We start from the raw sequence: 25,237 nt of genomic DNA, 5'->3' as shown, positions 1-25,237 counted from the left end.
ATACTTTCTCCTTAGAGAGATCTGTAATCTCTCCTCTTCATGGATGACTTCTTTGTGTTTTTACATCCATAATAGCATTCCAGACTTAATTGTCAATTTCCTTTGTAATTTCGAATTTTCTTAATAAATATAAAAGCCTGAAATCTCCTTTTCTCTTCACACAAATCCCGAAACCAAATGATAAAATATAGAATATACATATCTAGATGTCTACTTCAACACTCTTTAATCTAGAGTCTTAGAGACCTAGATACCTTTTTCTCTTGTGTTAGATATGGAGATATAGATGATTCTATTAGTTACCATATTGTGAACTTTGACAAGGGTCACATATGATTGAACCCATATTTACTTGTTAACCAAATAACTCATTGGGCCCAGATAACATTTGGGCATGAGTCTCAAAATATGCTCCTTGTTGTAATTTGTAGTTGCTAGAGTATGTACACCTTCATAGATTTTAATTTTTATAATTTAACTATGGTGATTCAATAACACGTTGGAGTAATATGGGCAAGGACCAAGATTAAATCTTCCACTTGACACTATATCACCAAGAGTATATCCAACAATGTGTAATCCATATGCCAATATCCTATTACTTAGCAACAATTGAGACGTCGTGTGGGTGGAGGCACCTACTCTTTGAGCATTATCACAATAGACCAAACATGTCCCTTGGAAGTGAACCCAGGTGGATGAGAGAGAAAAATGTTCTCTCAACCACTCTAGCCTCCACCCTGAGACTGGAACTTCATAGATATTTGCAATCAAATCACTATGCACAAGGGAGTCCCTTGTACCACGAATAAGGGGGTCTCATACATTGATTTGGTTTTTGGTTTGGATGTGACCTTAAAGTTAGATTATTATTATTATTATTATTTAATTTGGGGTGGTTATGGAGGTTTCTATTGGAAGACTTGTGGCACATGAGGAGGGCCACACATGTGACTTAACATGCTCTTGTACTTAGTATTCTTCCTATTTTTGGGATATTATTCTTGTAGGGTGAACTTGAAAAGGGTCTCTTCTTGCTATTTTTATATATTCTAGGAGGGCACACTCGTGGAGACATTTCTTACTATTCTTGGACACACACACACAATCACATGGAATTTTGGCATGGTAAAAACCCTAATTCACCCTCATCTCCTTGGATTTGCTTTGGGGAGATGAACCACTTTATATTTTAGTATTTTGAGCATTTATCTTCTCATGGAGTGCGCTATTTACTTGGAATATTGCACATTTATCTATGTAGTTGGCCCATTGGGACATGGAAAATGGTGGATGTATATCCTGCACTAGAAGGTATTTTCCAACCAATATAGGGGCCCAACAGGTTCAAAACATGGTTTACATGTCTAGCGAGGCTTGTGGGAATTTGCGCTAGGCTTAGGAGTATAATGTAAATTCCATTGACTTGTTCCCATGTCTCCTCGGTGACAGGTGACAAGTTGATGGGGTTGAGATTTTGGGGGTTAACTGAAAGCCCAATTCCCTTAAAATAAACCTTGAGGCCTGTGGGTTATGGCCCATTAAGCCTTATTGGAAGCGTTTCTTTATTTGCTTTAGGCCTTAGCCTTAAACCATGGACTTACAACACTATCGGAGCCTTTTACCCACTATCGAGTCTTTCCACCATCGGAGGCATACATATGGGGTTTAGGCCTTAAGCCCTTAAACCACTCAATAGTCGGGCCTTTTCACTATCGGGACCATCATAACAAATATTACATAATACATGGGAAATCCATAAAACTCCGCTTCAGATCCATAACCGGATATCAAAATATATATAGGCGCGTTTATATAATCAGGGGGTCCGCATGGTTATTGCTCTATGACAATACTCCAATGCTGACATCCTTCTTACGGCCCGATGGCCAACTGCTGCCAACTCTGATTGCCAATATGCCTCATCGGCAATATCACCATCGTCCATCGGCGTATACATAGTTCCGATCCCTCTACTCTTTTGATATGCGACCGCCGACCAAATGTAAGCCATCGATATGGACTTCAGATTTGACGGTTGTGATTTAATTCGCTTTTTGCCATCGCTCTATTACAAAGGCCTTTCAATATAGTTATGATGGGTTCCACCAATGCGATATGGATCAGGACTGTTTATCTTAAGAGATCCAATGGTTCCTGAGTATTCTCACCACTACCTCTTGTAACTATTCTTCCGTCATTTGAAGGGTTTTTGTATTAAACGCAGGTTTCTGCCAAATCTGTCAAGCATGCATAAAATTCATTGATATTTCTGGATCGCCATCAACCCTACAGTGGTCGATGGTTGATCAACATGTAGTCAAACGGCTTTAAATCATTCAACACATAACACGCACCACAACACGAAAAAAGGTAACTATACAGATTTGCAGAATTCACAGAACACATATATTTATTATAAGCATAAGATTACAAAACTAAGGCATCACAGCCTTAGAATGGGTTCTCCTCTGGCTACATTGTAAACACTCTCAGCTTACATAGTTTCCTATTCTATGCTCTCTATCCCCCTTGAACACATAGGTTCAATCACATATATATAATAGAAGTGTTGGATCGGATCACTATGAAGGATCCGATCAACCCTCTAACAAAAAGCCCTTAAATCTCTCATTACACGCATGCATACAACACATGGCAGATAACAATAGTAACAAGTCTTCGAGAGACTTATCCAATTCATCCTTTAAATCTGTTTTGTCTGCTTTAAAATAAATTTTTCTCTGTTTTTCTCCCCTGGTCCACGTTTCCTTCCTTTGGATTCCTCCCTTTGTCTAGGGGTGCTGGATGCTCCTGCATCAGACTCCCGAGGCACAAAAATTTATGACCTCCTGGTCATATGCTTCTCCTTGCTCTTAGCAATTCTACCCACTGCATTCTTCAGTGGAACTGCCTTTATGGTCTTTTGTGAGCTGCAATCAAACCTCTGTAGTAATAGTCTTCCTCTGCTACACGATACCTCACCAAGCGGTCTCCTGAGGTTAGTATTTTGGCATCCTTCAGGTTCTCTTCTCTGGAACCATATGAGCACTCCATGCTCTAGGTTTGCTGCAATCTTCTCACCTTCAGCTGTCATTCTCTGTACCTCTCTAGCTTTAACCATCTGTACCTCCTGCTCCTTATTTCTCTCTAGAATCCTTTCTCTTCTTTTGAATGCAGAATCTTCTTTTTCTTTGATACCAAATGATGGGGTTGAGATTTTGGGGGTTAACCAAAATCCCAATTCCCTTAAAATAAACCTTGAGGCCTGTGGGTTATGGCCCATTAAGCTTTATTGGAAGCATTTCTTTATTTGCTTTAGGCCTTAGCCTTTAAACCATGGAATTACAACACTATTGAAGCCTTTTACCCACTATCGGGTCTTTCCACCATCAGAGGAATACGTACCAGGTTCAGGCCTTAAGCCCTTAATCTATTCAATAGTCGGGCCTTTTCACTATCGAGACCCTCACAACAAATATTACATAATACACAGGAAATCCATAAAATCCACTCCGGATCCATAACTAGATATAAAAATATATATAGCCGTGTTTATATAATCGGCAAGTCCACATGGTTATCGCTCTACGACAATACTCCGATGCTGACATCCTTCCGACGTCCCGATCGCCGACTGCTACCAACTTTGATCGCCGATATGCCTCATCGGCGATATCACCATCGGCCGTCGGCGTATACATTGTTCTGATCCCTCTACTCTTCTGATATGCGACCTCCGATCAAATCTAAGCCGTTGATATGGACTCCAGATCTGACGATTGTGATTTAATTCACTTTTCACCATCGCTCTATTACAAAGGCCTTCCGATATAGTTATAATGGGTTCCATCGATGCGATATGGATCAGGACTATTGATCTTAAGAGATCCAATGGTTCCTGAGTATTCTTGTTGCTTCCTCTTTTAACTAGTCTTCCGTCATTTGAAGGGTTTTTGTGTTAAACACAGGTTTCTACCAGATCTGTCAAGCATGCATAAAATCCATTGATATTTCTGGATCGCCATCGACCCTACAGTGGTCGATGGTTGATCAACTTGCAGTCAAATGGCTTTAAATCATTCGACACATAACACGCACCACAACACAAACAAAGGTAACTATACAGACGTGCGGAATTCACAGAACACATCTATTTATTATAAGCATAAGATTACAAAACTAAGGCATCAAAGCCTTAGAATGGGTTCTCCTCTGGCTGCATTGTAAACACTCTTAGCTTACACAGTTTCCTATTCTATGCTCTCTGTCCCCCTTGAACACACAGGTTCAATCACATATATATAATAGAAGTGTTGGATCGGATCACGATGAAGGATCCGATCAACCCTCTAAAAAAAAGCCCTTAAAGCTCTCATTACACGCATGCATACAACACATGGCAGATAACAATAGTAACAAGTCTTTGAGAGACTTATCCAATTCATCCTTTAAATCTGTTTTATTTGCTTCAAAACATATTTTTCTCTGTTTTTCTCCCCTGGTCCATGTTTTCTTTCTTTAGATTCCTCCCTTTTTCTAGGGGTGCTGGATGCTCCTGCATCATAAGTTTATCAACTTTCGTGATAAAAAAAAATCTATGGTGTTGATTACCTTGGAATTCAGAGATGCATAGTGGTGGATGCATGCATAGCTTTAGAGGGTGCATTCAATGTGGAAACATGTATTTGACTTGGTTTGATGCCTATATGTGGTGGTGCATCCCCTTAAAGAGCATTATTTGAGGCATATTACTACTATTTTTGGATGGGAGCTAATTGTGAGGAAGGGCTAGTTTCCACATGTTGTAATGTGGTCCACCACAAATTTAGGAGGGATCTAATTACTCCATCACTATAATATTTTTTTGACTTGTCATGGAGTTAGTTAAAATATAACATTTTGTTGTATAAGAGAAGATATTCACTTTATAAGGTGATCTCCCTCACCATTATAAAGGTGGAGAATTTGTGGATGAAGGAGGTCTCCCCTTGGGCTACATTTTATTTGAATTTTTCAATCTCAACATAAGATTGGATGTATCATTCTATCATATGAGAGGCTTAATTGTTTCATGCATTTAATGTTGTTGGATAGTTGTAGGAATCTCTTGCAAAGAATATGTTGTGAAGGCTTTATAATGGGGTGTTTATCATTTGGATGGGAGTACTATATGGGGATTCTCCTTCTCATTTCCTTTTTATCGTTATATATAATTTGCATATATTAATTCATTTTTTTGAACCATGGGAATTAGTAACTCATTATAATGACCTAGGCTAGGCTTGATATTAAACCAACTGGATGCACTATAACCTAAGAGTATATTCAACAACCCAAAAGCCATGTATGCCAATAACCTGTGACTTAGCAAGGGTTGAGGTGTCTCAAGGCACAGTGGAGTGCACCTCTATTTGAGGGGCACCTACCCTTCTAGCTTTATCACAATGGGCCAAAGTCTCATTGGGGATTTGAAATTTGGTGGAGAGAGTGCGAAACCTACCCTTCCTACCATATTGTCAATCCACCTCAATGCTATCTATAATAATTGCTCACTATCAAAGGAGTTGTATAGTTGCCACATAAAAGAAAAAAAAATGTATGGTAGGAGGAGCATTTTTTCTTTTCCTCTTTTTACCTTTTTTTCAACTTATAATGTCGGGCCTAGCTTTTGCCCAATTTCCTCTCTGTGGGTGGAGGCCGCATGAATTTTGAATGATTATTTCAACTTTCAAACTTAATTTTCTTCTGCCGAGCACAATTATTTTCCTCTGCCCTCCTTCAATTTTGTAGACTTAATCAATGAATCTACGCTTTCCTGAGCCTCTTTATTCAAAGTCTGGATCTTACAATGCAAGTAAGGTTTCTTGGTTGGAAGGATGAGTATAAAAGAGCCCTCACTGTTCAGGAACTGAGACAACATATGTGCGATTTCAAGAACATGATGTATGTTGTAGATCCACGTCATAGCAAGTACCTTACTGCATCTGTGATGTTCAGAGGCAAGATGAGCACCAAAGAGGTGGATGAACAGATGATGAATATTCAGAAAAATAATTCCTTCTACTTTGTGGAGTGGATCCCCAACAATGTGAAATCCAGTGCATGTGATATCCCACCAAAAGGTCTGTCCATGTCATCCACGGTCATTGGGAACTCAACATCGCTTCACGAGATGTTCAGGAGAGTGAGCGAGCAGTTCACTACCATATTTAGGAGGGAGGAGGCCTTCTTACATTGGTACACTGGTGAAGGCATGGATGAGATGGAATTCACTGAAGCAGAGAGCAACATGAATGATTTGGTGTCTGAATACATGAAATATCAGGACATTAGTGTAGAGGATGATGAATACTATGATGATGAAGAATAAGCTCAAGAATGCTATGACAAAAGCTTACATAATGCCATCGACAATCGGTAGTTGTTTCAATGCCTAATAGTTGTTTGTTTGTGGAATTCATTTGAATTTTTTATTCTTGCATGGTCTGCTTTATTCTCATCAAAGATTTTGGCATTGAATGCATAAACTTTGTATACAACTCCTACATTATGTCCTTGGTTTTGTTGATCATATTGAAATATTGAGAAGATGTAACTGCTTGTCAAAATTATATGGGAAATTCAATCATGCTTGGACACTCCTCTGTATTATATGTTATATAATTATGGTGTTGAATGGCTTTGTAATACTGGGAATTGTAAACAGGAAATACAACAATTCTCTGAAAATTCAAATTAGGGGATTTCGTGAGAACAATGTCCACTATAGTATTCTATATAGAGATTGTAATATTTAAGAATATGAGCTTCACTGTTTGGGACGTAGGGGCCAAGATAAAATCTTCTATTTGTGGAGATAGTATATGGTCAAGGCCCAGTTATATTTCAGAGTTTTTATCTATTATTACTAAAAGTTGGCTCATGATTTCTCTTTTAAGAAGTTTGATTCTTTAAGCCATGTCTGTATATGCTGGATTCATTTAGTAAATTCATGATATAGCATTGTTGGATTCATTAGATAAATTATGACATGAGATTTTTTGTTTGGGGGATTTTATAATGTGTATATGTTGGATTTGGATTCATTTGTAAAATCTATGGCTTTTTATCGTTGGTGGGATTCTCTTGATAAATTTATGTTTGTTTGTGGACATGAACTTTCATAATAATATATACTCTATAGATATCATAATATATATTATTTCAGATTCACTCAGCAAACTCATATATTATATGATTGTTGTTTTGTATATAGATGTTAAATTTTATAGATACATAATTTTTATTTTTTATTTTTTTATGTAGAATGTAGATTTTTTTGTATCTAAGAGATATAAAGTAAAGTTGACAGTCAACTTTTCTTATATTCTAAAATTGTTCAATTTTTTTCCAGTAATATTTTTCGTGATTCTTTTGTTATACAGGGTAATGTTATCTCAAGCTATGTACAAATAAGCACTCAAGTATGAGAGTGGTTAGGTAAAAGGGTGTTTGCAAGAAGTGGAGAAAACTATGAATGAATTCATAGTCCATATTTAGTGTTAGGCTGTGATTTTATCTTGTGGCTTTGTTATTTTCATGTCAATATTGTTCTTACTTATGCATTCATAATGAGATTAGGATGTTTTTGATATCTATTTTTGTTCTTTGTTGCGAGCTGGAGCTCATATGACTGTGGATTCTATTTGAGCCAATGTTGATTGCCATCTCTTCTTTTTCTTTTATAATAGAGTTTTTGTGTTGTATGCTAGAGTTTTTAAATTGACTGTTTTGCTTCAAATTTCGATGTATTTTCGTGTATGTTTTATTACTTTGGCTGTATCTTATAACGTGGACTTGAAAACAAAACCATAGTGTTGGACAAGCTTTGGTAACTCCAAGGAGGTTTATTCTTGGTGTGATATGCTTGGAGTTTGTCTTGTTTGCTGGCATGATTTTGAATCATTATGAGTGGAAAGTGTCCGCACATGATTGTTTAACAAGAATATGATATATGTTGGGATGCATTTGTTGTGTTTCAATAGATTTCAATTTGTCTCTGCATATCCAAAATCCAATACATTTTTTGGCTGCTTGATTGTATTAATTTTGGTTTTCTAAGTGGTTTGGGCCCTATGATGGGTGCATTCTCTGGCTCTAGAAAATGTGACCTTGGGGCATAAATGTAGTAAGTGTGACTTAAGAAGAGGCAAGGATTTATACTTGTTACATAGAAACTCCTTTCATGCATTGTATTGTTGTTATTTTAGGTTTTTTTTATTTCATGGATTTTATATAAATTTCAGCTCGATATGTGTACTAAATTGTATGGCACTTTTGGAGACTAATATAATATTATGTTTGTTGCGCAGTTTGAGTTTTGCTTCACAACATTGCCTTTGTTTCCAGTTTTTTATTCAATCATGGCTTTCATTCATTCACTTCAAGCATAAGATATGACAATGATATCTAATCCCAAAAAGGTAAATAATAATTGTTGTTTGATGATTTCAGGCCTCACAATATCAACTTTAAAATCTTTCCAACATGCTGATTGTGCCTTGAGTGTGTTGTGTAAGAGTCGGTCTTGTCAGTCCTCCGTCAGAGATCAAAAACTCTTTTTGCATTTCATTTTTATGTGTCTCGTTCATTTCACTCAGTTGCATTCCACTAGGGGCATGCCATAATCTGACGGAAAGGTCTTGTGAGTCATTACCCCTCATGATTCGTACCTGTTGGTTCAGGTCTGTTCATTGAAATTTATTAAATCAATTTTAAGTCATTTGCAGTCCTGTTCTAATATCTTGGTCAGCAAAAAGTTATTTAAGATTTTTAGGTCTTTTAGGCCTAGGGTTTTTTTTTGCCAGCAGGTCAGAGGGAAGTTTTAAATCAGTGTTTATTCCAGAAATATCAACGTCATATTGCTAGACTATGACTTTTCTTCAAAACCCCGTTTTGAAGAAAAAGTCATCTTTTTGTCTTTTGAAATAATTGCCATAGATTTTTCAGTTGAAGATGTTCACATGCAGCTTCTCTTGATCTTTTTCCGAAATCCAACATCAGTCACCCCTGCAAAATCAACCAAGAAGTCCTCATTCAAAGTCAGAAGAAACAAATTTTATTTTAAAATGTGAAAGGAGCCGAGACCAAAACATTACATAAATGGGTTTGTAAGGAAATTCCATTATTTTTACATCCATTTGCATCCAAGAAGATCAGTTGAAATCGACTTGAGCAGGTGAGAGGGCTAAACTACATTTTGGAACTAAGACTGAATGTTTGTGTGTGGCGCGGCGCATTGGGATAGACCGCGGTGCACTGAAAATGCGCGGCGCGTAGAGCGTTTTTGCATAGTGCAAAATTGCACTGATGCAGAGCATCCAGCTTGTGCGGCGCGTTGGGCTGGAGCATGGTGCACAGGCTCGAAAACACTAATTTTTGCCATTTCTTCTAATTTCCAAATTTGATCAATTTACTCGTATTGATAAGGATGTGTCAGAATTTTAAGGATCCATCGTCTATCTGGGGAAAATGCTGCACATTCCAGTTGCCTTGACGTCCTGTACACACTATTTTGAAACCTTATCCGCAGTAAGGGAATCAATTGTTGCACTTCACAGGTTATGTGTGTTTCATCCTCTCCGGTTACACCATCAAAAGATCCATCATGGATGTTAGAATGTGCAACCATTCCTCCATGGAGTGCAAATTACAATATCGATGAACCAAACTCAGATGATGTTGTGGTTCGTAGTCGCAATTAGAATCTTCCATTCAAGGCTCTGATTTTGGAACGTTTTCTGATGCTGGGCAGTTTGATCATGATGGTCTGGAGCAGAGGCATTTATCTTAGCCATTTTCAAATGCTACACATAATATGGTGAAGTTGGATCTGTACTTTTATGGCACAAGGTTGATTCTGATTGCTAAGTCACTATAATCTCGAGGCGCCCATGTATATCCCTTTTGCAAACATAGGCGTGATTCAGGGGCGATTTTTCAGAGAAGGCATTATTTTTTTATTTTATTTTTTGCTTCCATTCAGTCTCGATTTTTTGAAGATGACATATAGCTTTATCATAACGAGTTTGAAAGCTAGTTTGCATGGCAGCTGTTGATGAAAGATGATGGTAAAGAAGCAGAAGCAAAACTGGAGAACTGTGAGGTTTTACAAAGCCTGCTTTGCATTCAGGGAGCCCTACAAAGCATTATGCGATGGCACATTCATTCACCATATGCTAGAATCTCATCTCGGTACAGTCAATGAGGCTCTCTCTGGCCTTTTGGGTGGACATGTCAAGGTTTTTGTCACAAGATGTGTCATTGAGGAGCTGAAAATGCTGGGAGAGTCATTTTCTGGAACCGTGTTGGCAATTCGTAGATTCACGACAGCAAGGCGCAATCATGAGTCACTTAAAAGTGCTACAGAGTGCCTTGAGGCTATGGCTGGTGCAGATAATCCAGAGCACTTCTTCGTTGCAACTCACGATAGTGGTCTCCGCTAAAAGTTGTGGCAGGTTCCAGGTGTTCCTGTTGTATTTTTTCAAAAAAAAATTACTTGCTTCTTGAACCACCTTTCGAATATCCGCATCAAATTGCTAAGATGACTGAAGTGGAACACATCCATATGATGGAAAGAGAATTCAAATTGTTGGAAGCCCGTGAAGAAAAAAGACTGCAACCCAAGCAGATGTCACCGGTGCACCTGAAATTTCAGGGGATGAAATGCCAAAGAAAATAGAGTCAAGGGATAGGAGCAAGAATAAGAATAAGTTAGCAGTGAAAGATTGACCTAGATTCGAAAGGTAAATGTAAAGTGGAAAGTCAAATATAAAAAAAAAACTAAATATAAAACGGAGATATCTGCAGATGCAGAGAGATAGGAAACGGATTGCCTTTTTTGTCTTTAGCCACGATTTAATGGGATCCATGCTACACCTTTTTATTGGCCATCAGATATTTTCAGCTAAAAAATGTAACGCTATTTTATCTTTAGAATGGATGGATGACTCTTTCTCTATTTTTATAATTTCAGTTGTAACAGCTCCCCATTTGGATCGATTTGTTTTCTCATAGTGGAGCTTATTTATTGTATTGTAAAGCATTTGTAAAGGGTTGGAATTTCTAGGAGCAGTGTGGAGGACAAATCTAGCGCTTTCATTGTACAGTTTTGGCAGAGATTTTAATGAAATGATGCAGCTTTGATTCCTGAGATCCATGTGGTGTGAGTTTAGCATATGTTCTTCTTACTGTTCCATGAGTAAATTGTTATGTTTTTAGTTCATTTATAATCATTTCCGGCTGAATGTTTTTAAGTAAGAAAGGTAGAATTCAGTTTATTGCTCTGCCTGGGAAAAACATTCATCCTCTGTGTGTCTTCTTCTGTCTGAAAAGGATTCATTATATATGCCCTTTTCAGCTTCTCAACAGTCTGTGCACTCCATATCATTTCAGTTTGATTGCGAAACCTCATGCCTATCTTTCCTCATGAAAAAATCTGTATTTTTGAGTTAATTTCTTAGCTACTGCTGTCCTTTGGTCACATACAGCCTAGAAAATTCAGTCATTCAATCAATTACCTCTCTTTCATATCTATTTACTAGCCTAAAATCAGTTCTCATTTTAAGTCATCTCAGACCCTATTGAGTATTTTTACTGAGTTGACCTGGAGAGAGCCCTCTCCTATCCTCGTAGGGCTAGCTACGAGGCTGAGCGTGGTTTGATGTTGAACCTAGAAGCTTGCCTTTTCAGCCTGAGGCAAATCTAGGCTCTAACATAGTGGCGACTCAGCTGGGGAAAAAATGGTTTGCTTGTTGATGTCATTGGTTTTCTAAGCTACAGATGAAGCCTGAAGTTATGCCAGGTAGCCTTCAAAACGCTTTTGCTTTGCATTAGCGGAAGTATATAAACGCTGCTTCAGTCAATCTCCGGTCTAGCTTGTAATCGTGACATCTAACTTGTTAATTTCCCCAGTACATGTATCAAGTTCAGAGCTGATTGTTGATGGACAACGATCTACATGTATCAAGTTCAGAGCTGATTGTTCTGATCGATGGTGGACAACGATCAGACATAAGAAGGTTGAAATCATTCACCTGACGACTCCATTCACTGAAGAATCTAGCAATCAATGCTTCATGGTGACTCCACTACAGGAAGATCAGTCGTTTTAAGATTTCAAGATGGAATGGGTTGCAAGAAGATACGGTCCTATGAGCCGAGATCACATTTCAGGCTTTCCAAATAAAATTCCTAAGGTAGATTGGTAAAATAATTTGCCTACGTTTAAAGATGATGGTAGGAAGCACGTTGCTTTACATCTGGTTAGATTTCACATGCATATTTGCAAGTTGAAGGTTGATTTTCCTGAAGATTGCTTGATGAAGATATTCCTGGCCACTCTGGAAGGTGAAGCCCAATCTTGGTATGAAAGTTTGCCGCCTGCTTGTATTTACTGTTTAAAGGATTTTCATGCCATGTTCTTTGAGAAGTATAAAGACTCTTATCCATCATTAAATCTAGTTCATGACTGTTGCAAACATGCTTCTACTTTTATTGAAAGCCTTGAGAAATATTATGAAGATGATAATTTCATGGATGATGAGATCATGGAAGCCCTGTATGAAAATCCATTTCAGCAGCATCAAGATGATCAGGAAAATTTGCAGTAGGATTAAGATCTTAGTACGATGGAAGATGAAGGAATTTTGCATCTTGACAGTCAACAGGAATTACATGAAATGGATCAGCAGTATGAGGAAAATCTGTAAACTCCTTCACTTGAAATCAATGAAGACAATCACTGTTTGAGCAAAAGAAAACAAAAAGTATTATCTCCTTTGTCTGAATATGAGATAGATCAACTCTTGAACGGTGATGTTACAGCCCAAGCTAAAGCAGATCTGCAGTGTGCACATGGTCAAGAAGGTGATGGTGGAACTTCTTCCTTTTCTGAAAAGGATGACAGTCCTGTAAGCAACTTTATAGATCAGCAGGTTGAAGATGTCCATATAGCTGAAAGTGATGAAAGAGAAAATGTCGTTTCAGATCTGTCCATAGAAGAAGACAACATGCAGGGAAGTCAAGTTTCAGAATGTGATAACATTAAGTCAGCCATTTCAGATCTAGATTCAGATTGTGATGACCAAGAAAACCTTGTACTAAGTCCCATGAAAGAAAGCTGCATCATTGAGGCTGCCTCAAATGAAGAAAACAGGGTTGCAGACCTAAATTCTCTCATCCCTTGGAACTAGATCTTCATGAGGAGGTAGTTCATTCCCTCTATGAAAAACAAGGTGACATTTTCGTTCAAGAAAGTGAAAAAGTTTCTTTGGATGAATCATTGGTAGATGATAGAGATGTTAGTGTTGGGTTTCAAGAATCATTCGAAGTTTCTTTTCTTATGATTGATGAATGTAAAGACAATCTCACTGTCATATCATATGAAGATGATCCACAATATAGTCAGACTACCGAAGATCAGACCATTCAGGATTCCATTTCAGATTCTTCTCCCTATGTTTCATGTTTTGAAATGTTGTTTAAAGAGGAAATCTGCTCATCTACTTGTTCAAAATTTTTTGAGGACCACGAACATGCTTTTACTGAAGTACATTATGAAGGAAGATCAGAATCAAAGGAGAAAGACACCTTGCTCGTTCAGCAGGAGGTAAATCTTCATGTTTTTCAAGATCCTCTGGCAAATCTGTTACAGCCAGCAGTGAAGGTGATGATTGCAGTATTCAGTGATGAAGAAGATCATGGTCGATTATGTTTTTGGATGCCAAGTTACAAGTATCTACTGTTGACCAGAAGATCTGATCAGGAGAATCAGTCAAGAAGGCATTTGCTTGATTGGTTACATCGGCATTTTGATATAGTTTGATCGTATATTGTCTTGTAAGAAACATAGGTGGCCATGTACTACCACCAAGCTTTAAGTTTTAAGTTCAGGTCTCAGTATTTTGAGTTAGTCTGTTAGAGTCAAATTTTTTCAGTCATTTCAGTTTGCAGCGAGTTAGTTTGAGTCAAAGTTCCAGTCAATAAATTGAGTCATGTTGGTTTGTCAAAATAATGGACTCCATAGCCCAATGGACGAAGGCATTGTCTGCTCTCCCAAAGATCTGTTGTTCTTGGCACCTCCATCCCCATTGGAGCCAATGTTAGAGTCGGTCTTGTCAGTCCTCCGTTAGAGATCAAAAACTCTTTTTGCATTTCATTTTTATGTGTCTCGCTCATTTCACTCAGTTGCATTCCACTAGGGGCATACCATAATCTGACGGAAAGCTCTTGTGAGTCATTACCCCTCATGATTCGTACCTGTTGGTTCAGGTCTATTCATCGAAATTTATTAAATCAATTTTAAGTCATTTGTAGTCTTGTTCTAATATCTTGGTCAGCAAAAAGTTATTTAAGATTTTTAGGTCTTTTAGGCCTAGGGTTTTTTTTGCCAGCAGGTTAGAGGGAAGTTTTAAATCAGTGTTTATTCCAGAAATCTCAACGTCATATTGCTAGACTATGACTTTTCTTCAAAACCCTGTTTTGAAGAAAAAGTCGTCTTTTCGTCTTTTGAAATAATTGCCATAGATTTTTCAGTTGAAGATGTTCACATGCAGCTTCTCCTGATCTTTTTCCAAAATCCAACATCAGTCACCCCTGCAAAATCAACCAAGAAGTCCTCATTCAAAGTCAGAAGAAACAAAGTTTATTTTAAAATGTGAAAGGAGCCGAGACCAAAACATTACATAAATGGGTTTGTATGAAGCAAAAAATCAAGTTCTCAATTTTATAAGGCAATTCCATTATTTTTACATCCATTTGCATCCAAGAAGATCAGTTGAAATCGACTTGAGCAGGTGAGAGGGCTAAATTGCATTTTGGAACTAAGACTGAATGTTTGTGTGTGACGCGGCGCATTGGGATAGACCGTGACGCACTGAAAGTGCACGGTGCATGGAGCATTTTTGCACAGTGCAAAATTGCACTGGAGCGACGCATCCAGCTTGCGCGGCACGTTGGGCTAGGGCGCGGCGCACAGGCTCAAAAACACTAATTTTTGCCATTTCTTTCTAATTTCCAAATTTGATCGATTTCTTCGTATTGATAAGGATGTGTCAGAATTTTAAGGATCCACTGTCTATTTGGGGAAAATGCTGCGCATTCCAGTTGCCTTGGTGTCCTGTACACACTATTTTGAAACCTTATCTATCGTAAGGGAATCAATTGCTGCACTTCACAGGTTACGTGTGTTTCATCCTCTCCGGTTACACCATCAAAAGATCCATCATGGATGTTAGAATGTGCAACCGTTCCTCCATGGAGTGCAAATTACAATATCGATGAAACAAACTCAGATGATGTTGTGGTTCGTAGTCGCAATTAGAATCTTCCGTTCAAGGCTCTAATTTTGGAACGTTTTCTGATGCTGGGAAGTTTGATCATGATGGTCTGGAGCAGAGGCATTTATCTTGGCCATTTTCAAACGCTACACATAATATGGTGAAGTCGGATCTGTACTTTTATGGCACAAGGTTGATTCTGATTGCTAAGTTACTATAATCTCGAGGCGCCCATGTATATCCCTTTTGCAAACATAGGCGTGATTCAGGGGCGATTTTTCAGAGAAGGCATTTTTTTTTTTTTTTACTTCCATTCAGTCTCGATTTTTTGAAGAGGACATATAGCTTTATCATAATGATTTTGAAATATAGTTTGCATGGTAGCTGTTGATGAAAGATGAGGGTAAAGAATCAGAAGCAAAACCGGAGAACTGTGAGGTTTTAAAAAGCCTGCTTTGCATTCAGGGAGCCCTACAAAGCATTATGTGATGGCACATTCATTCACCATATGCTGGAATCTCGTCTCGGTACAGTCAATGAGGCTCTCTCTGGCCTTTTGGGTGGACATGTCAAGGTTTTTGTCACAAGATGTGTCATTGAGGAGCTGAAAATGTTGGGAGAGTCATTTTCTGGAACCGTGTTGGCAATTCGTAGATTCACGACAGCAAGGCGCAATCATGAGTCACTTAAAAGTGTTGCAGAGTGCCTTGAGGCTATGGTTGGTGCAGATAATCCAGAGCACTTCTTCGTTGCAACTCAGGATGGTGGTCTCCGTTAAAATTTTTGGCAGGTTCCAGGTGTTCCTGTTGTATTTGTTCAAAAAAAATTACTTGCTTCTTGAACCACCTTTCAAATATCAGCATCAAATTGCTAAGATGACTGAAGTGGAATGCATCCATATGATGGAAAGAGAATTCAAATTGTTGGAAGCCCATGAAGCAAAAAGACTGCAACCCAAGCAGATGTCACCGGTGCACCTGAAATTTCAGGGGATGAAATGCCAAAGAAAATAGAGTCAAGGGATAGGAGCAAGAATAAGAATAGGTTAGCAGTGAAAGATCGACCCAGATTCAAAAGGTAAATGTAAATTGGAAAGTCAAAGATAAAAAAAAAACTAAATATAAAACAGAGATATTTGCAGATGCAGAAAGATAGGAAACAGATTGCCTTTTTTGTCTTTAGCCACGATTTAATGGGATCCATGCTACACCTTTTTATTGGCCATCAGATATTTTCAGCTAAAAAAAATGTAACGTTGTTCTGTCTTTAGAACGGATGGATGAATATTTCTCTAATTTTATAATTTCGGTTGTAATAGCTCCCCATTTGGATCAATTTGTTTTCTCATAGTGGAGCTTATTTATTGTATTGTAAAGCATTTGTAAAGGGTTGGAATTTCTGGGAGCAGTGTGGAGGACAAACCTAGCGCTTTCATTGTACAGTTTTGGCAGAGATTTTAATGAAATGATGCAGCTCTGATTCCTGAGATCCATGTGGTGTGAGTTTAGCATATGTTCTTCTTACTGTTTCATGAGTAAATTGTTATGTTTTCAGTTCATTTATAATCGTTTCCAGCTGAATGTTTTTAAGTAAGAAAGGTATAATTCAGTTTATTGCTCTGCCTGGGAAAAACATTCATCCTCTGTGTGTCTTCTTCTGTCTGAAAAGGATTCATTATATATGCCCTTTTTAGCTTCTCAACAGTCTGTGCACTCCATATCATTTCAGTTTGATTGCGAAACCTCATGCCTATCTTGCCTCACGAAAAAATCTGTATCTTTGAGTTAGTTTCTCAGCTACTGTTGTTCTTTGGTCACATACAGCCCAGAAAATTCAGTCATTCAATCAATTACCTCTCTTTCATATCTATTTACTAGCCTAAAATCAGTTCTCATTTTAAGTCATCTCAGACCCTATTGAGTATTTTTACTGAGTTGACCCGGAGAGAGCCCTCTCCTGTCCTCGTAGGGCTAGCTACGAGGCTGAGCGTGGTTTGATGTTGAACCTAGAAGCTTGCCTTTTTAGCCTGAGGAAAATCTAGGCTCTAACATGTTGGATTTATCACATATAAACATGTTGATTGTTCCTTGAGTGTGTTGGAAGAACGCATCAATATGATTGATGATAGAGTGGTTGTTCATAATCTAGCTTCTGTTGGGCAGCAACAATCGTAGTTGAACCAACTCCTTCAACAACCCATACAACCAGTTATTCCCTTTCAACTCCAACAACACCTTCTTCCACCCATGGTACCTGTACAACCCATACAACCAGCTAATCCCTTTCAACCAGCTACAATGGATCCTAACTTAAGACGGGTCTATGTGGGTATTGTTCCTGAACACATGTAACATTCTAGAATGACTAATTTTTTCTCTCCTTATGGAGACATTGAAGAAAGCCTTGGTGGTTGATAGACAAACTGGTAAGTCTAAAGGATACCCCCTTATTCTTTACAAAATAATTGAAGCAACAAATTCAACCCTAGAAGAAGTTGTTAAATCAATAGATGGGCATCAACTTTTTTGTAAATTAGCATTTGAAGGGCAAAAGCAGAAAGTTGCAGCAAACCAGGGCCAAGTTGTTCCTCGTTTGAAGGATAAAGGTGATGTAAATCATGTTTCACAATATGGTGGACTGGGTCATGGGCCATTCAACCTGCCACTTACTGGTAATCAGAATATTGTGAACCCAACATCAGTACCAGTTACCAGTCTAAATCCATATGTGGATTAAGTGATGTAGCACTACCAAGTTTGTCTATAGACCTTGTTGCAATAAACCTCCCTTATTCATTAACTCTTCAACACTATTAGACTTGGGCCACCAACTTCTTCTCCAAGGAACAACTTCTGGTCAGGCATCAATAGGTGCAGGGAATTATGGTCTTGGTCCATATGGATTCTCAGGATATGGAAGTCACTCATATAGTAGTTTTGGAGGTGCAACATCTCACTATGGGATTTATTCAAGTTCATTCGTTTCCCAAACTACTCCATATGATGGAGCAAGTCATTTCCCCCTTACATTTCATCAAAGTAAACTCCAAGGGACATCTCCATCATCAAGAGTTCTAACTGGCATGCAGTCTTACTACACATCCTAGGTTTGTGCTCATTCTTATTCTCCTTCTCCAATTTGTTTTAGTTCATTTTCAATTGTATTTATATATATTTTAAATGTTTTTTTTAATCTTTTGTTTTCCAGTATATGTCAAACACCACTTATGAATCTGCTAAAATTTTTCTTTGGATCTCTTTTATTATTTTTCTTCTAACATCTTTCTCTGGAAATTGATGAGAATAAGTTTGGAGCAAGGCTTGCAAAATAACTTGTTTCTAGCATTTTGTGTCTTGTTTTTAGTTTCTTGTAACTACTTTTCAAAAGGTACCCTTTTGAATAATCAAATACCTTGGCTTCTTGCTTTATGGGATGTGATGAGAATAAAAATAAGTCATTGTGGTAATTGAGGATACAAGTTGGTATTAAGTATGTAGTTAAAATTAGGTTGGCCAAATCATAGAGAAAATTTGTGTTATAATTATGGTGTACGATTACTATATGTGAGGGAAATTGTGGGCAAGATGTCATGGGCATAAAGGGCACATGGTTTACAGAGTACATTTTAGCATGTGTTTCATATTCAAAAGATGTTATCTTAACTTATTTTACTATTAAATTACCAGTTGTTAAGCTATGTGCAAATAAGCACTCCAGAAAATATTGAATTGTATGAGAGCGGTTAGGTAAAAAGGTGTTCGCAAGAAGTGGAGAAAACTCAGAATGAATTGGTAGTCCATATTTAGTTTTAGGTTGTCATTTTATCTTATGGCTTTGTTATTTTCATTTCAATATTGTTCTTACTTATGCATTCATCACGAGATCAGGATGTTTTGCATATCTCTTTCTATTCTTTGCTGCCGGTTAGAGCTCATCTCATGGTGGATTCTATTTGAGCCAATGTTGATTGCCATATTTTCTTTTTCTTTTATCATAGAGTTTTGTGGTGTATGTTAGAGTTTTTAAATTCACTGTTTTACTTCAAATTTTGATGTATTTTGATGTATGTTTTATTAGTTTGGCTGTATATTATAACATTGACTTGAAATCAAAACCATTGTGTTGTACAAGATTTGGTAACTCCAAGGAGATTTATTCTTTGTGTGATAGGCTTGGAGTTTGTTTTTTTTGCTGGCATTATTTTGAATTATTATGAGTGGAAAGTGTCCTAAAAGAACACGATTGTTTAACAAAAAGAGGATATATGTTGGGATGCATTTGTTGTGCTTCAACATATTTCAGTTTGTCTCTGCATATCCAAAATCCAATACATTTTTTGGCTGCTTGATTGTTTTATTTCTTATTTTCTAAGTGGTTTGGGCCCTGAGATGACTACATGCTTTGGCTCAAGAAAATGTGACACTAGGGCATAGAAGTAGTAAGTGTGACTCAAGAAAAGGAAAAGATTCATATTTTGTAAAGAAAAGCTCCTTTCATGAGTTGTATTGTTGTTATTTTAGGTTTTGTTATTTCATGGACTTTATATAAATTTTAGCTTGATATGTGTACTAAATTGTATGCTTTTGGGGACTAATATAATATTGTGTTTGTTGCAGAGTTTGAGTTTGGCTTCTCAACATTGCCTTTGTTTCCATTTTTTTGTTCAATCATGGCTTTCATTCATCCAGTTCAAGTAGAAAATATGAAAATGATATCTAAGCCCAAAAAGGTAAAGAATAATTGTTGTTAGATGATTTCATGCCTCTCAATATCAACTTTAAAATCTTTCCAATATTTAGTGATAGTCCTTATGTATTGCTTCTCACTGCAGTCACATACTTTTCCCCCCTATAGTTCTGAAAGTTGAGGAAAATTCAAGGGCCGCATCATCATCATCATAATATCTTCTTAAAATACCCCAACCATCGACTTCTCTGAAAAAATGTTTACAACCCTAATATTCTGATAAAATCTAGTAGCTTTTGTGGGCTTTCTTCCATTAAACCCTACTCCCATTCCATAGAAGAACACATAGAAGGTTGTTTTTGGAAAGGAAGGGGGTTATCCTACTATTTTATCTTTGTTTTTCCTTTCCTTATAAACTTGATTTTAGTATCTTGTAGTTTTGTTTATGGAAATTCTTATAGGAAGGGTTTTAAATTTTGAACAATCAACATATGCATTCTAGCAACAATTGTAGTAGAAGAATCCCAAAAAAAGTCAAGGAAGAGGGAAAACAAAACGAAATGACTTTCCATTGTTGTGCTTTTATTCTACTGAACTTATTGTACTTCCTATCTGGATTTTCTTATAGATCATTTCAATCTTATAGTCATTCATGTAACTAATTTCGTAGAAATAATTATTCTTCTTGTAGAAAATTGACAAGAAGTAAAATGGCATGCAGGCATGCTTGAGAAAAAAGGGTGGTGAAAATGAAATGGATCAACACCGAGAATATAATCATAACCTTTAGTAATGTATTGTCTTTAGATATCCTTTCAAATTACTTAATAAACTCTTTGGTTAAACTCTATTTTTTCTCGTTTATCCTTCGTTGGTGACGTGACACTGTGTCATCTTTTTGATGAATATCATTGATTGTCTCACATGACTATGGTATCTCTGCCAATTCCAAGAACATTTATATAATCTCTTCATGTCACTTCTTACGCGTAAGACATGAGCCCCATAGTGAATAATGGTGTGATTTATACTATGTACAATGTTGCATTTTATATGTTGAAGCTGCTACATGGCTACCTATAGGGATTCCTATGGAGGTACAGGGTACCATGCGGAAGTTGAGATACTCCAAATTTTCATTTTTTGTTCAGTATAAATCATGCCTCTAGGATATTTTGTTTAAAATTGGAATGCTTGAATATGAAAATTTCAATTACTTGTAGCTTTTCCTCGATCCTATAGGATCCCTATAGAACTAAATAGAATTTGCAAAATTATCTTGTTGGTGAACAATTAGATGGAATTTTTTCTCGAGTGGATAGGGTTTAATGAAAAGTTATTAAAAATGAACAAGGATGAATATGGAATGGAAATAAAATAGAATGAGATGGAAGTGAAAATGAAAACTAGTAATGATGAGATAGATATGGTAATGTATGGAATGGAATAGTTTTGCTACAAAGTGAAAATAAGTGCTTTGATGTCCTTGCAATGAATTTTTTTTGTTTTGTTTTGTTTTGTTTTTTTTTTACTTTATACTAATGTGATTTATGCTTCTCTATTTCAAGTTAAGTGCTAAAGAAATTGTAGTATTAATTTATTTATTTATTATGGAGTGTAGGTGTTACTTTTTGTTGTGTATCCTAGTGTGCACTACAGATATTAGCTAAACTTTTGTACTTACAATTTTAAGATATGTTTATTGGTTACATTTTAGGATCATTGTTGTTGATTGTTGTATTTTGACATATTGAATTAATTAATAATGAGAAGCACTCCCAATTAGTTTTCTAAACTTTATAGCCAGTAGGATTCAAGCATGTAGGTCATTAGTCATAATTCGATCATGAATATTCATTTCTGTTACTTTTTGGCATGCAAATCAGTTACAACATATTTACATGATTCACAAGGTGAGAAATCAATATTTGATGTAACTTCATATTTTAGGTTTGATAATTATAGGTCATTTACAGGTTATAAATATCTTCAAAGTTTCACTTCTAATTGAGTATTCAACTAAACATATTTAGTATCTTATATGTACTTATTTTTCCTTCCACCCACTTTTCATAAATTCCATAACTAATAGGTAGGGACCTACAACTTCGATGCTATTTTATTTGTTTAGTAAGAGATTTTCTAGGTCTTTACAAAGTTTTATAATTTGTTGAAAGTTGTAGAATTTACAATCTATAAAGTTTCAAGGTCTAATTTTTTAAAGGGTGCTAGCTCAATGGAAGAGCACCTGCTTTGCAAGTAGAAGGTTGGTGGTTCGATTCCATCGTGCCGTGATATTGATATGAAATAGCGACGATTAGTTTTTGGTGATGAAGTCTCTTTTGACCATCACCGATAAGCTTATGGTGACATTGTTTTATTCTCACCAAAATATGAAATGGTGACGGTCAAAGAACGCCGCCATATATATATGTATCAATAGTAACGGCCATGAAAGGTTCATCACCATAAATTTTTGTTGTTCATATGAAATGGTGATGGTCAATGAACGTCACCATATATATGAATTAATAGTGATGGCCATGAAAAGTCCATCACAATAAATCGGTGTTGTTCATATGAAATGGTGACAGTCACTATCCATCATTATAATCATTATTCATGATGGACCTTGAATGTCACCACAATACCTACACATTTAGTGACGCCACCTTTTGTTGGGTCCCTATAATACTAGTGATTACCCCATTACTATTGTAGTTATACCCCTTATTAATATTGTTGTGCCCCTATTGCCCCCATATTGTTATTATTGTGCCCCATAGAATCCCTCTATTGTTATTTTTGTGGCTTTATATTATTATTGTTAGGTCGGCTGGATTATATTGTGACTCCTTAGACTCCTATATATAGAAAGGAGGTTTTGTCATTTGAATCATCCAAGAATTGTTCATTTATGTAATGTAAAGGAGGTTGCCCCCTCGAAGAGGCTGAATTCTAAGGCGTTGATCTATCTTTTCTATCTTTTCTTGAGCTGGTTTCATAACATTTGGTATCAGAGCTTTGGATTCTATGGTTTAGCTGCTCCAAACAGGTCATCGTGGCATTTTCGCTATAACTTTTTTCTGTGATGTTTCAGAAGTCGCAAAAAAAACCCATTTGAGAAGAAATCGCGCTGAACCTTGGGTCTGAATTTCAGATCTTTTCGCGCGATATTTGCGGAGATATGGTCTGAGGAAGTTGGTCTTTTGCAGACTCTTGAATTACATTCAAAACAGGTGACCTGGGGAAATCGTCATAACTTTCTCTCTGGGGATCAGATTGAAATTTCGTAAGAAGGTACAGAAAGAGGACGGACTGTAGTTTCTTGTATGCATGTTTCAGATCAAAAGGTCAAAACAGTGACTCGTGGCACGTCGTACAAGTTCGCTCTACTGAACTAGTCTATAAGCAAGTCACTGTGGGAGATTTCACATAACTCTTCCTTGGAGAATCCAATTTGGGTCAGACTTGTGGCATTGGAAAGAGGACACAGAGGGCTACTATAGCTCACAAATTCAGAACTAGATGATTGGAAAGTACAGAGATACATCAGAGGCAATATCGAGCTCCTACAAAGTGAAAAAATGTGTGTAGATTTTCTTAAATTTTTGCTTAAGCTTGGTTTGAAAATTTATTTTGAAGGAATTCAAAGGGCATAGTAGAGCATTATTATCGGTAACTGATGCCCCGAGGAAAGAAAATGCAAACACCTAGTAAGGAACCTGAAAGCTCTAGCATGACTCATGAAGAAGAGGAAGAAATGCAACATGATATATCAAAATTACAAGACCAAGTGCAACAACTGTCCCTTGCACAAAAAGGAACAGAATCTAAGATGGATGGTTTAAAGAAAGATGTAGAAGCTAAGATGGATGGTTTAAAGAAAGGTGTAGGAGCTAAGATGGACTATTTAAAGAAAGGTGTAGAAGCTAATATGATTGACGTGGAAGCTAAGATGGATGATTTGAAGATAGATTTGAAGACAGACATGGACGAATTGAAGATAAATATGAATAAGTTGCTACAAGAAATGGTCCCTAAGGGTGAAAGGGTACTAAAGGAAACTCATGATGAGAACAAAAGAAATGTTAATCATGATTCCATAGACGCTAATGTTGGATCGAAGACTCACCATATTCCAAAAATCGATATGAGGAAGTTTGATGGCAAGGATCCTGCCACATGGATATTACAGATGGAGCAATTCTTCGATCTCAATAATGTGCAAAACACACAAAAGGTACGTATGGAAACTTTATATTTGGAACCAAATCAGTTTGTATGGTATCAATGGCTTTGCTCTCGTAAACCATTTATCACTTGGGCAATTTTTACAAAAGAATTGATAGCACATTATGAGGATACAAAAAGCAACACTTTTTTTAGCCAATTGATAAGTCTCAAACAAAAGGGTTCAATAATGGAGCACATTGAGGAGTTCCAAAAATTGAACATAAGGGTAAAAGATATTCCAGAGGAGCATAGGATTGATGTGTTCATAGGGTCTTTAAAGGATAATATCCAACATGATGTTCGCCTTTGGGAACCTGATTCATTAGAGAAGGCATTCAGGTTAGCAAGAAAAATGGAAAGCAAAATTATGGCAACCAGGAAGCATACCACTCACAACTATAAAGATGGAAGTGTTGTTGCCCCTAGTCTTCCACAACCTATAAGGTTGACACCACAACAATTGGAAGAAAAAAGAGCAAAAGGGCTTTGTTACAGTTGTGATAGCAAATACACTAAAGGTCATAAGTGTGCTGAGAAGAAATTATTCTACATAGATTGTGAAGAGGAAGAAGAAAAGGAGCAAGAAAGGTCAAAAGAAGAGGATATACTCCAGGAACAAAGCCTAGATGAAGAACAAATAAATCCGACCATATCTTGTAATGCATTGGCGGGAATTACCACTCCTCAAACCATCAAGATAGAAGGACAAATCAAGAAGAAAAAGGTAATAGTGTTGATTGATTCAGGAAGCACCCACAATTTTATTCATTGTAAGGTAGCAAAAGAATTGAATTGCTTCCTATATCCAGCACCAGAGTGTCAAGTGATGATTGCAAATGGAGGAACAATAAATTGCTCTGGAAAGTGCCATAATATCAAGCTATCCATGGGAGAATATGTATTGACTAGCCCAATGCTTTCCATTCCAATGGGAGGTGCTGATGTTGTACTAGGAGTCCAATGGCTACAATCCTTGGGTACAATAGCTTTTAATT

The 25,237-nt window shown here is 36.9% G+C and overlaps 3 pseudogenes; all 3 read left to right on the top strand.

Annotated features, from left to right (window-relative positions):
* Positions 1–5,851: 5,851 nt before the first annotated feature.
* LOC149265430 (tubulin beta-1 chain pseudogene) lies at positions 5,852–6,373 on the top strand (annotated as a pseudogene).
* A 3,733-nt stretch (positions 6,374–10,106) lies between these two features.
* Positions 10,107–10,791, top strand: LOC149265429 (uncharacterized; annotated as a pseudogene).
* A 4,926-nt stretch (positions 10,792–15,717) lies between these two features.
* On the top strand, positions 15,718–24,743 carry LOC149265428 (uncharacterized; annotated as a pseudogene).
* The last annotated feature ends 494 nt before the right edge of the window (positions 24,744–25,237 follow it).

Source organism: Pinus tabuliformis, chromosome 6 (assembly GCF_031772625.1).
Source record: "Pinus tabuliformis cultivar Carrire ecotype Pingquan chromosome 6, CPIR1, whole genome shotgun sequence".
Taxonomy (NCBI): Eukaryota; Viridiplantae; Streptophyta; class Pinopsida; order Pinales; family Pinaceae; genus Pinus; species Pinus tabuliformis.
The sequence above is the reverse complement of the archived record's forward strand: the minus strand, read 5'-3'. Positions and strand labels throughout refer to the sequence as shown.